This window comes from Rana temporaria, chromosome 8, assembly GCF_905171775.1.
Source record: "Rana temporaria chromosome 8, aRanTem1.1, whole genome shotgun sequence".
Taxonomy (NCBI): Eukaryota; Metazoa; Chordata; class Amphibia; order Anura; family Ranidae; genus Rana; species Rana temporaria.
In genome coordinates this window covers 116525150-116539584 of record NC_053496.1, presented here as the reverse complement: position 1 = coordinate 116539584, position 14435 = coordinate 116525150, and the positions used below count along the sequence as shown (strand labels likewise).

At 41.4% G+C, this 14435-nt stretch overlaps 1 protein-coding gene across 3 annotated transcripts in view; it reads right to left on the bottom strand.

Moving 5' to 3' along the window:
* The window catches only part of BMPR1A (bone morphogenetic protein receptor type 1A), a 132011-nt gene that overhangs the window by 83823 nt on the left and 33753 nt on the right, over positions 1-14435 (bottom strand). For all 3 annotated transcript variants that reach the window (XM_040320525.1, XM_040320526.1, XM_040320527.1), the window contains one exon: positions 4560-4671. The gene's annotated coding sequence lies outside the window, so the exon portion shown is untranslated. The remainder of the gene's footprint in view (positions 1-4559; positions 4672-14435) is intronic.

Genomic DNA, 14435 nt, shown 5'->3' with positions numbered 1-14435 from the left:
AGCCGCGTTGGAGGTAACGCTTTACAGATGTTTTAGAGGCGCCCTTTGGTCTGGTGTCTTATGTTCTTGACAAAACCCCACAGATTCTCTATGAGGTTTAGGTCAGGCAAGTTTGCTAGCCAATCAAGCACAGTGATACCATGAGCCTTAAACCAGGTATTGGTACTTTTGGCAGAGTGGGCAGGTGCCAAGTCCTGCTGGAAAATGAAATCAGCATCTCCAAAAGCTGGTCAGCAGAGGGAAGCATGAAGTGTTCTAGAATTTCCTGGTAGAGGGCTGCACTGACTTTGGACTTGATAAAACACAGTGGACCAACACCAGCAGATGACATGACTCTCACTAACATCACTAACCGTGGGCACTTCACATTGGACCTCATGCAACTTGGATTCTGTGCCTCTCCACTCTTCGACCTTAATTTCAAAATTAAATGCAAAATGTACTTTTATCCAAAAAGAAAACTTTGGACCACTTTTTCTCCTTAGCCCAGGTAAGACGCTTCTGTTGTCTCTGGTTCAGAAGTGGTTTGACAAAAGGAATGCAACAGTTGTAGCCCATATCCTGGATATGTCTGCGTGGTGGCTCTAGAGGCACTTACAACAGCCGTATAGTATCTAAATGTAGGAGTTTCACTTTTTAAACAGAATTACTTATATAAATTAACTATTTGATAATATTCCATTCCATCTATTTTTTTTTTTTTTTTAGATGCACCTGTCAATATTCAGGCACAGCTCATGGTACATAAAAAAAAAAAAAAAAAAGAAGAAGATTGTAAACAGGCAGGCAAATCTGTTTTATTGAAGAAGGGACATGTAAATAGAAATATGTCTAATCTGAAATAAATTCCTGCTTATAAATGTTTTCTTCTTTATAGTTTAGTTCTGCATTAATGCACCTCGACAATTTAAATCCAGCTTTAGGGCATCTTGACATTCTATGTATGCATGCTTTAGTGCACACACAAATGTTATACATGCAGCTCCCAATACACACCAATGCAGTCATCATTGCATGCGACCCTTTAGTGAACTTTAAATGACTGCATATGAATTCACTGTGTCACAGTTGTTGGAGAAAGGGTCAGGTACTTTTTTTGTTTTATGGATGCTTTTAGAGGACCCACAAAAATGAATCGGCAAATGTGACAGTGTGCATCAAAACTTAAAGAAAAAGTATCAACGCAGAGTTTGAATGAACCCTTAGGCTAGGTTCAAATTAATGCATGTCAGGAATATGCACAAAATCATTTGCTTTTCCAACACGCATAGAAGTACTCTGCCCTTTAGCACAAACATACATCTGCAAACACGTGTGTTTTCATAGACTCCAAACTGCATGGTCTCACAACATGCAGTTTGGTGCAGGTCTTTTTTGAAAGTCAGACTTCTTTTCCACATTTCTCATGCATAGGGTAGCCCATTGCCAACTTCCACTCAAAGCTGGATTAACCCTCACTTATTTGCAGTGGCATTGGTAATTGAGACAATTGCAGTCACTCTTCCTAACAGGGATACAGACAAAACCCACAAAATGGCTTAAATTCCTCACCCACTATTTTTTTTTTAATTAACTACCTTCTCTTTAGCCTTGGAAAAAAATGCTGTAGAGACAGGATAACAAATACAGTGACTTGATAAAGTATTTGTGCCCCTTGAAATTTTCCAAATGTTGTCATGTTACAGGTAGTATTTTATAGGGATGTTTTATGTGATAGACCAACACAAAGCGACACATAATTGTGAAGTGGATGGAAAATTATAAAATGGTTTTAATTTTTTTTTTACAAAATATCTGAAGTGTGGTGTGCATTTGTATTCGGCCCCTCTTACTTCGATACCCACCAACTGAAATCTAGTGAAATAATTGCCTTTAGAAGTCACCAAATTAGTAAATGGAGTCCACCCCTGTGTAATTTCATCTCAGTATAAATACAGCTATTATGTGAAGACCTCCGAGGTTTGTTGGAGAACCTTTGTAAACAAACCGCATCATGAAGGCCAAGGAACACACCAGACAGGTCAGGGATAACATTGTGGAGAAGCCTTAAAGCAAGGTTAGGTTATAAAAAAAAGATATCCCAAGCTTTGAACATCTCACAAGCACTGTTCAATCCATAATCCGAAGAGATCCACAGATCAGGTGGGAAAATCTGTTCACAGAACAACGATTAGTTGTGCACTCCACAAATCTGGCCTTAATGGAAGAGTGACAAGAAGAAAGCCATTGTTCAGAGAAAGCCATAAGAAGTCCTGTTTTAGGTTTGCAAGAAGCCATGTGGGGGACACAAACATGTGGAAGAAGGTGCTCTGGTCAGATGAAACCAAAACGCTATGTGTGATGGAAAACCCTGCACATCACCCTGAACACACCATCCCCAACGTGAAACATGGTGGTGGCAGCATCATGTTGTGGGGATGCTTTTTTACAGCAGGGACAGGAAAGCTGGTCAGAGTTAATGAGAAGATGGATGGAGGCAAATACAGGGCAATCTTCGAAAAGTTGTTAAGAGTCTGCAAAAGGCTTGAGACTGGGGCAGAGGCTCACCTTCCAGCAGGACAATAACGCTAAACAGCCAGAGCGACAATGGAATGGTTTAGATCAAAGCATATTCATGTGTTACAATAGCCCAAAGTCCAGACCTAAAGCCAATTGAGAATCTGTGGCAAGACTTTAAAATTGCTGTTCAGACACTCTCCATCCAATCTGACAGATCTGGAGCCATTTTGCAAAGAATGGGCAAAAATGTCACTCTCTAGATGTGCAAAGCTGATAGAGACATCCCCAAATAGACTTGCAGCTGTAATTGCAGATAAAGGTGGTTATACAAAGTATTGACTCAGGGGGGCTCAATACAAATTCACGCCACACTTTTCATATTTGTAAAAAAAAATGAAAACTATTTATAAATTTTCCATCCACCTCACAATTATGTGCCACTTTGTGTTGGTCCATCACATTAAATCCAAATAAAATAAATTTAAATTTTTGGTTGTAACATGACAAAATGTGGAATATTTCAAGGGGTAGAAATACTTTTTCAAGGCACTGTATACGCTCCGTGTAAATTAGGCCATCAGAGCTCTAACATCTGATGTTTAAAAAAAAATAAAAATCAGGCTTGGTATTCAGCAAAACAGACATCAGTGATGTAAAACAAACTGTCCTCAACCTTAATAGAAGCTACAAATTAAGCATTCCCTTGAAAACCTATATGATCCACCTGGATGTTTAGACTATCCCTCTGCTGGAACAGTGATGATGAATGAATCTTTGTGCATTATACTGAACGTGGTTTGACGTTTAAATATCTATAAGAGCTACACGGCTACACGCACCATTACCAAAGCATTGTGAAAAGGGATTTTCAGTCCATTATCCTGTATCCATCCCACACTTATTTGTCTGCAAGTCTACCCCCACCTGAGCAGACACAATATTTAGGGCCCTTATTTGTCGTTTATTCTGCCAACCTGTGCTAGAAATATAAAATTAGGAATCTAGACATACAAAAAACAAACAAATGTTCTTTCTTCAGATATATTCGGCCAAGTGGCCAGTGTGTAAAAAAAAAAAAAAAACTTTCTGCCCAGGTCAATTCTGACATTTCTCACATTCATAGCAACATCTGCATAATTGTTTTGTTATACAATGTTCGGGGTTTCCAAGTAATTTTCTATTTTCTGAAAGAAGGTGAGGCCCTGTAGAATAAAATGATGGTTGTTGCAATTTTTTCATATTTGCACGACCCATTATCAAATGCTAATTTTTCAGAAAAATAAACCCATTTAAAATGGAAATTCAGTAAAATTATAACTTTACGCTTAAACCTACTCTCACATCCCCATTCTAAGACTATTTTAGTTACCCAATAAAAGAAAAGATATCTATATCTATACTTGCCTATTCTTCTGACAGGCTTCCGACGGTCGCATACATCGCGTCACGAGTAGCCGATAGAAGCCGAACGTCGGTGCGGCTCTATACGGCGCCTGCGCACCGACGTTCGGCTACTTTCGGAAAATCATGACGCGGTGTATGCGACCGTCGGAAGCCTGTCAATCAAATAGGAACGCCCAGTCCCGCAGCCCATACCCGGAAGCGGCGGAGAAGATCTCTCTAAAACGGTAAGTACTGCTTCGATTTAAAAAAAACAACCCGATTCCCCTTGACAAAATGAGCATCAATCTAGTGTTAAAAATTAACTTTTTGGGTGAACCTCCACTTTAAGTGGTTAACTTGTTAGTGTATCTAATCCATGCAACACTCCCCTTACACAGACTGACAATGCTGCTCTCTGCTGTGCTCCCCATCCTTCATCTATAGTCGAGGCACTTTAATACTTAAAGTGTGTTATTGGCAGGATCACCAGGTGAAAACTTTTTTTTTTAGAAAGAACTAATTATCACATCCAATGATTGGTAAATATTACCGTTTTGGGTATTAATACCACCATTTAATTTGTCTTAATTATGCTCTATATTTGTAGAATCTTACTGCAAATAAATGTTAATCATTACATAAAACATAGCAAGGAGAAAAGGCCCAAAGGAATTTACCTGTGATATCAGCAGAAGCCTGAAGTGAACTGAAAGCTCAGCAGTGAGTCTACCCGTATTTCCAATTCATCAATTCCAAAGTAGTGTCAAACTGAAGCATGTTTTCTTAGACCTAGAAGAGAGACAAGGAAGGAAGGATATAGTGTCAAAATGTATAAACATGTCACTTTTAGGAGCTAAAGACTTTTCTACAAGTTGAAGCTTGTCAGAAAGGCAAATCAACTATACTACACAAATCATTTTGAAGAACATCGTTTGGGGTTATAGTTACTTGGTTCAGGTTTTCTTTTTTTGAAGCCAAAACATTTTTTTATTTGGTTCAGGTTTTTAATGTAGCACATGCAGGCAAACCGTCAGACAGAAAAAAAAAAGTCAGTGTGTAATAATCCTGGCTTCACCACCCAGTGGGTAATCTTATCTACTCATGGCAGCACTAAAGAAGAATTCCAGGATCTGCGTGACCTCCTCCCAAGGTTACCAACCTTCTTTTCTCCAATCCATTAGAATAAGTTACTTGTAATGTGCCATTGTTTACTCTAGAGTAGACACCAGGGAACCTTAACATGCAGAGGAGATTGGGTGACATTTGCTCTTAAAGAATATAGCAAGAGGCCTTTAGAAAACATATTTGAGCATTATTACAGGCTACATTCCAGTAGGTACAGTATCTAATGAAAAGGTGACTAATCTGATCCATTTTATGGGCAGGGTATCATACCATTCGCTCCGAATAAACTGCGCTATTACCAAACCAGAACTGCCCAAATAGCTGAGATTTTAAAAAGGTACCAAGATACATTTTGCACACAGCAGGTAAGTATGAAAGGTTTGTTATTTTATAAAAAAATAAATAAAAGCTTTGCAAATCACTTTATACTAAGTGCCCCGTGGAATGGTAAATTACTGATTTCACAACAAACGGCCAGATTCATAAAAGATACGACGGCGTATCTCCTGATACGCCGTCGTATCTCTGAGATACAACTGTCGTATCTATGCGCCCGATTTATAGAATCAGTTACGCATAGATCTCCCTAAATCTTAGGCTGCAATTCTAGGCCGGCCGCTAGGTGGCGATTCCATTGCAGTCGGCGTAGAATATGCAAATGACTAGTTACGCCGATTCACGAACGTACGCTTTGCCCGTCGCTGTAAATTTACGTCGTTTCCATAAAGATATGCGGCGTAAAGATAAACATGCCCCCTAGGTGGTCTAGCCAATGTTAAGTATGGCCGTCGTTCCCGCGTCAAAATTTGAAATTTCACGTCGTTTGAGCAAGTCGTCCGTGAATGGCGCTGGACGCCATTTACGTTAACGTCGAAACCAATGACGTCCTTGCGATGTCATTTAGCACAGCGCACGTCGGGAAATTTTAGGGACGGAGCATGCGCAGTACGTTCGGCGCGGGAACGCGCCTAATTTAAAAGGTCCCCGCCCCATTTGAATTAGGCGGGCTTGCGCCGGGTGGATTTACGCTACGCCGCCGCAACTTTACAAGCAAATGCTTTGTGAATCAAGCACTTGCCCGTAAAACTTGCGGCGGTGTAACGTAAATGTAATACATTACGCTGCAGAGTAAGCCAATTCTACCTGAATCTGGCCCAAAGTATTTAAAGTGGTTGTAAACCATGGACGTCGTAAAAAAAAAAAAAAAAAAAAAAAAAAAAAAGAAGTGCACGTTTAGGAGATATTCTTTTTACCTACAGGTAAGCCTTATTATAGGCTTACCTGTAGGTAAAAGTGAACAAGCAGGTTTACTACTGCTTTAAAATGTAACGTACCCTTGAAATTCCCCTGTCGAGTTGGGTAAAGTATGCACATCTGTGGTACCGATACACAGAGAAGATATTTTGTATGCCAATTAGTCTACACCAGAAATGATCCAAATAAGGAGTTAAGGCACAACAAACCACAGGTTCTAAATAAATGAGTTATGCTATAAACCTACCAATAACTATAATAGTGCATGCAAAGATCTCCTTTTACCAGCAAACAATGATTAAATCAGATTGTGTGAAGCCGGAGCCCGAGTGCAAGTATGACTACAAGCCACACTGCCGATTTCTAGCACATGACTTGTACAAAGGCAAGTAGAAAGTCCGTACATTTGAGCTGTCAGATCGACAAACTTTAACAATAAATTACAAGGGTCTACCTGACGGCATCTGAATGGAAAGTTTACATTGCCAATGCACTATATAATTATTGGCGAATTAATGTAAAATCTATGTGGCTTGTGAATACACAGGCGTTATTGATTTTCCTACTTTGTGTCCTGCTAGTTTGTTTCTATGAACACTCTCAAGCTCTCTTTGTGGATTACAAAAAACGCACGCATGGCCATAGGCCAACAACTTGGACAGCAATGCATTTCATACCTGTCATGAGAAGAACTGGGCTGCCACTGCTGGCATCCTAAAAATGATAGGTATCTAGCTGTGTGTGGCTTTTTATGTTTGAGTCCTGGAGCAAGATCACCAAGTGAGAAAAGTGTGAGAACTCCTTGCAGGTCAACAACTCGAAGCATTACAGCCAAAGACTGACAGCCGGGAAGCAGAAAAAAAAAAGGAAAAAAAAAGGCAAAACGTTGTCCAGGTATTTTCCAGCGACCGCCTAGTACAGAGGCAGAAAGGGGATCTGCCAGTGTAAACAAGGCGGATCCCCGTTCTGACAGGGGACATGTCAGATCTTCTGTTCCCAGTGATCGAGAATCGTGATCTGTCATGACCCTGGAAGCCCATCCCCCCTACAGTTAGAATACACCCAGGGAACACACTTAACCCCTTGATCGCCCCCTAGTGTTAACCCCTTCCCTGCCCATGTCATTTTTACATTGATCAGTGCATATTTATAGCACTGATCAATGTAATCATGTCACTGGTCCCCAAAAAGTGTAATGTGGGGTTATATCTGTCTGCCGCAGTCCCGTGGATTGCCGCCATTACTAGTAAAAATAATAATAAATAAATAAATAAATAAATAAAAAGTCCCTAAATCTATCCCATGGTTTGTGGACACGATAACCTTTGCACAAACCATTCAATATACACAGATTATGATTTTTTTTAACCATAACTATGTAGAATTTTTATCGGCCTAAAATGATAAAAATAAATGTGTATGTATTATAGAGAAAAAGAAGAAGAAAATTATCACAAAAAAAAAAGTGATTTGTAAGAAAAAAAAGTACAGCTTCGTACGACCGTGCAATTGTCAGTTAAAGCAATGCAATGCTGTATCACAAAAAATGGCCTGGTCATTAAAGGGGCAAATCCTTCTGGGGCTGAAGTGGTTAAAGAAGTAAAGACTCATCTGACGTTTCCTTCAATAAATGATTTAAAGTTCTTATGCGAGAAGAGTGGAACAAATGGATGGCTGCTGGTAATCATGATCTGACACCTACTGGATGAATGAAGAGGCCCCACTATCCCTCAAGTTTGTGAATGGGTGAAAACATGTCTCTCAGTTAGGCCCCTTTCACACTGGGGTGTTTTTCGGGCACTTTGGCATTAAAAAAAAAAAGCACCTGAAAGAAGCCTCATCTGCAATCCCAATGTGAAAGCCTGAGTGCTTTCAAAACCCTTTCACACTGCTAGCGCCCAAAAACGCTGGTAAAGCACCGCTAAGACCCCTTTCACACTGGGGCATTTTTTAAGGGCTTTGGCATTAAAAAAGCTCCTCGATGGGAACGGGGCTTTGGGAGCGGTGTATACACCTTTTAGGTGACTTTTTGACGCCCTGCCAGTGCAACGCCTCAGTGTGAAAGCACTCAAGCTTTCACATTGGGATTGCAGATGCAGCTTCTTTCAGGCGCTTTACAGGGGCTTTTTTTTTTTAACGCTAAAGTGCCTGAAAAACACCCCAGGAGTCTAAAAGGAGAAAATTGTTGTACAGCCATTTAAAAAAAATGTGGCATTAGCAATGCCTTAATGCAGGGCTCGACAAATCCCGGGCGCCAGGTCGCCATGGCGACTAGAAATAGGGTCCTGGCGACTTGGCTTGGAAGGGGGGGGCAAAAAATTGTATTTATTTTTTTATTTTATTTTTTGTGAGCTAGCGCCATCTGGTGGTGGCCGTTGGTATTACAAGTTAAGCATTACAAGTTAAACAGCAATTCTAATGTAATTTTTCACTATTTTCACTGCCATCTTCTTCCCTCTAATTAGAACCCCCAAACATTATATATATTTTTTATCCCAACACCCTAGAGAATAAAATGGCGATCGTTGCAATACTTTGTCATGCCGTATTTGCACAGCAGTCTTGCAAGCGCACTTTTTTTGGGGAAAAATTACACTTTTTTTAATTAAAAAATAAAACAGTAAAGTTATCCCCATTTTTTTTAATATTATGAAAGATAATCTTACGCTGAGTAAATTGATACCCAACATGTCACGCTTCAAAATTACGTCCGCTCGTGGAATGGCGTCAAACTTTTACCCTTTAAAATCTCCATAGGCGACGTTTAAAAAAAATCTACAGGTTGCATGTTTTGAGTAACAGAGGAGGTCTAGGGCTAGAATTATTGCTCTCGCTCTACCAATCGCGGCGATACCTCACATGTGGTTTGAACACCATTTACATATGCGGTCGCTGCTCACGTACGTGTTCGCTTCTTCGCTTTCTGTCTCCTAACTTTTTTAGCTGGCTCCTAGATTCCAAGCAAATTTGTCAACCCCTGCCTTAATGGAACTAAAGATAGCATCATATGAAGACAGCGAAGAAAGTGATGTCAAGGATTGTGAGCAACTGAGCGTCAAATTCTGACTAGCGATTATGAATTCTTAGGGTTGCGAATCCACTTTTTGCTACAGGTAAGCCTATAATAAGGCTTACCTGTAGCTACCCCGGATATCTCCTAAACCACGATTTAAAAGACATCCTACATATCTGCATGTGCAGACGTCAACACACGCGCAAAGAAAGAAACGGCACATACGTGCCGGTGCTTCAGTAAGTGTGCAGTTACCGGTGGCTCCCGCGCACATGCATGGGAGTGAGGTCATCGCGGCTTTGGCCAATCACAGTTAAAACATTAGGTGTTGCGCTGATACCAACAGTTGCTGCTGTAGATACAATAAGTGCTAATGATACCACATACACACCCTAACTCAATAGGAGGTATCAATCAATAGTGCAGATTGAATATATATATATATATATATATATATATATATGAATGAGAAACTTATATAGCGCGACACATGTGAACTTAATCGCCTCTGGGCGCGATAGAGAGATTATATATATATATATATATATATATATATATATATATATATATATATATATATATATATATATATATATATATATATATATATATATATATATATATATATATATATATATATATATATATTAGGGTTGTCCCGATGCCACTTTTTTAGGATCGAGTACCGATACTTTTTTTTAAATGTGTCCCCAAATGCAGCGATGTCCCCCCACATATGCAGCCATTGTCTCCCCCCATCCAGCCATTGTCTCCCCCCATGCAGCCATTGTCTCCCCCCATGCAGCCATTGTCTCCCCCCATGCAGCCATTGTCTCCCCCCATGCAGCCATTGTCTCCCCCCATGCAGCCATTGTCTCCCCCCATGCAGCCATTGTCACCCCCCATGCAGCCATTGTCACCCCCCATGCAGCCATTGTCACCCCCCATGCAGCCATTGTCACCCCCCATCCAGCCATGTCACCCCCCATCCAGCCATGTCACCCCCCATCCAGCCATGTCACCCCCCCATCCAGCCATGTCTCCCCCCATCCAGCCATGTCTCCCCCCATCCAGCCATGTCTCCCCCCATCCAGCCATGTCTCCCCCCATCCAGCCATGTCTCCCCCCATCCAGCCATGTCTCCCCCCATCCAGCCATGTCTCCCCCCATCCAGCCATGTCTCCCCCCATCCAGCCATGTCTCCCCCCATCCAGCCATGTCTCCCCCCATGCAGCGTCTCCCCCCATGCAGCGTCTCCCCCCATGCAGCGTCTCCCCCCATGCAGCGTCTCCCCCCATGCAGCCATTGTCTCCCCCGCCCATCCAGCGTCTCCCCCCCATGTATCCAGCGTCTCCCCCCCATGTATCCAGCGTCTCCCCCCCATGTAGCCATGTCCCACTTACCTGCATCCCCACTGCCGCCGACTGTGTAATATGCCGGGAACATTACAACTTTGAATCGCTGTAATGATTGGCGCTGCGTATAGACACTCCCCCTCGCTCGGGATTGGACAGTTCACCCGAGCGAGGGGGAGTGTCTATGCGCGGAGCCAATCATTACAGCTATTCAAAGCTGTAATGTTCCCGGCGTATGACACAGTCGGCGGCAGTGGGGATGCGGCGAATGGCGACGGGATGCGGCTTCACGGCGGCGGCGGGGGGGCAAGTATTCTATTTGGGTATCAGGGGTATTTGCGGGAGTACGAGTACTCCCGCAAATACTCGGAATCGGTCCCGATACCGATACTAGTATCGGGACAACCCTAATATATATATATATATATATATATATATCACACACACACACAAATTATATGGAAAAAAAGATCCTTCCTAGTACCAAGATCCTAGTATACGTGCAAAAGGAACAATAAACCAAAAAAAATATTGTTGAGAAACAAATAGTGACACACTATATGAAAATGGTCCTTAATCAGCTAACAGACAATGCAAAAGACTTGAATAGAAACTAAGGGATTTGTCCTCGGCTGTATTGAGACTGTTGTCAATATGTGATGTACTGCAACAAATGACCATCCATTCATCCGGAGTGAACAGCTCATGTAAGGAGAAAGAAACAAACCATAGTGCAAAACTGTATGCAAAGGGGAAAGGCAAGGTAAGCAGTGCGGTATATACACTGACGAAACCCCAGATCAGTATCAGCTTCAGAAGGCAGCTTTGAAACTGCCGCTCAGTGTTGCGATCTCCTCATTCGGACGGATCTCCTGTCGATCGCGCCACTAGGCTCCTCCCCCACATGTTGCGTCACTAGGCACGTGACTTAGTCATGTGTCAATCACAGTGCCTCCGGGAGCGATGTCACTAGCCAGTGCTGTGTACAGGCACCGCAGCAAGGGGTTCAATCACAGGCGAGTATTACATATCGAGCTAGTATGCTATGCATATTAGCTCATTATGCCTTTGTCTTGCAGGGTTTTTTTTTTTCAATGTGGGTTTACAACAGACAACTAAAAAAGGTCAGTCATTATGAAATGGAACGGCGCATTAGCACGCTCAAATTATCTGAAGGAGTCAAACAAGCAGGTTAACCCAACCTTTATTATGAAATATTAAGCCTTTATTGCAAAATTTTTTGTATCTTTCCAAACATTGTCCAGATGGCTGGAAACATACCTATTAGCTTAATAAGTCAAATACTTTGTTGCTCATGCAAAAAAACTGCTGGAATGTGCGGATGTGAACAAATGTCTACAAATACATTTCAGTTAGCATAGTGGATACATTACTAGCATTGTATTAGTTATCTAATCTTGCTTCAGCCTCATTTCCTTTTAATGAAAAAAAAATAAAAAATAAAATGGAGAAACGAGGCCTGCATTTAAAATATGTGGTTAGAAAGGTGTGTCTACCAACACAGCCAAACCTTCCAGGATCTCAAGCCTTAAGTGATGACAGAAAACTACCTCTCCCTGAACTACGATTTACTGGGGAGACACTTTACTCAGGGATTTTGTAAACATTCTCATTGCTCAGCATCATGGTGCCAACCAATATCCTTCCCTGCAGATAAACATGTCGCTTCCCTAGAATCTCCCCGTAGTGGTAGCCACACATTTAGAGAATCTCCGAAAATGTATGTACCGTATTTTTTTTTTTTTTTTTTTTTACTAGTTACATTCCTCAAAGATAAAATGTAAAAACTATATATGTAAAAAAAAAGCACTAAAGTGGTTCTAAAGCCTAAACATTTTGAATTTGTGCGTTTTTTGCATTAAGATAAAAAAAAAAAAAATGTTTAGGCATCGATTTTTTTTTACCTTTAGGCTCCATGAACACTAGCATTTTTTTTATAACCTCACAAAACGCTAGAAAAAAATTCATAGAATGCATTAAGATAAAAAAAACACCCCTTCTGCCTTTACAACTCCTTTAAAGTGGAACTTCACCCAAAATGCGATTTTGGCAAGTACCAGCTCCCATGTCATCTCTGCTCGGATCGCCTAGGCTTGCAGAACTAAAGAAAATGAAATCATGTATGGTCTGCTTTAGCGTAGAATACCAATTATACAGTGGGGTTTCTTCTTTTTTTTTTTTTACTTCATTTAAGTGTCCAAAAATGACACCAAATTCAATTCAAAGCGCTTCAGGTTGCATAGGTGCAGTGTGGTGCCATGCAGTATGGAGAGTTGCGCTGTATACAAATGCAGCATGTAGAGCACAGCATTGCAGTTTATTTTTCCACTTTTAAGGCCCCTTTCACACTGGGGCGGGGTCAGCGGTAAAGCCAATTTTGAGGCCCTATTCGGCCGCTAGCGGGGCAGTTTTACCCCCGCTAGTGCACGAGAAAGTGTTAAAAACCACCAAAAAGGAGCCTCTGCAGAGGCTCATTGCCGGCGGTATAGCCGCGGTGTCCCATTAATTTCAATGGGCAGGATCGGTTAGCAGGACTTTTTTTACCGTTCTGCTAGCGCACCGGAGACACAGCAGCCGCTGTTTAGGATCGGTTTGCAGGCGCCATTTTTAGCGCAATAGCGCCTGCAAACCACTCCAGTGTGAAAGGGGTCTTACTGTATTTCCAACTTTTATTCGAAGTTTCACTGCGAGACCCGATTTGCATTTCCACGACTTTGAAGCCGACATCCCAGCACGACTTCTTTAACAGAAGTCAACACAGGTTGTGCCGAAGTCGGACCAAAAGCAGTGCAGAAGCCTTTTTCTAAGTCGGAAGAACTCAAGTCGCTCCTATTGGAACAGCTATATGGCACTTAATAGGTACATAGCCTAACATGCATACATTCACTCATGTTCTGTGTTTAAATGAAAGATAAACAGTCAGTTGTCGATGACTGATTTAATAACACTCATCCTGAATTGTATAATACCGATGTATTAACATTTGTCTTCCTACAATACAACTATAATGTATTACGTTTACATACTAGTTCAGTATCTGAAATCTAGGCTTTTTGTTATGCTATGAAACAGTGAAGTTCCTTCTAAAAAAGTCTTCTACGTCCCTCTCGCTCTTTAAGGAGGGGGAAGGGCAATAACAAATGCAGAGATTGCATATTCCCTTGTAGTCAGCTCGGCTCCAGCCTTTAAGTGTAGCTGCAAAGTTTGGAAGGCAGAATGTGTAACATGAGCCGTCTCTCCCCTCCTTTTCCCTCAGCCACATTTAGTAAGTAATTTGAGCGCTTTAAAAGAATGGCATAACAGAATGATCAGCCTGAACAAAAAGTCACCCTCTTCAGAAGAATACATTTTATCAATATTAAAGCAGGCTGTTACACTAACCATAATTTAACAACTGAGATGGCGTGCCACATTTTCACCCGACAGATAGGAAAGACTCGCCATCCCATACAGACAGGAATCTCAGTGCTCCACTTAATGATACATTCAATTTGTGGCACAATTGTAACACACACGGCCACCAAGTGACAGCAACAAGGTTTTCCACTGGCCTTTGATTTGCTGCAACATTAATAAAAACATGGAAGCTAATTAAATTGACAAAACCAAATGATTGGGATTGATTGTACAAATGTAACATACACCAGAGTATCCAATAATGCCGTTTATTGCTCTGGGTCCCACCTTTGTTATTTCTCTAAGCAGTCTCAAGCTACGATTCTGCTCCTTAGCAAAACACCAGGCCAAATGGAAGCGGCCTTTAGGCCAAAGCCCACCATAGACGG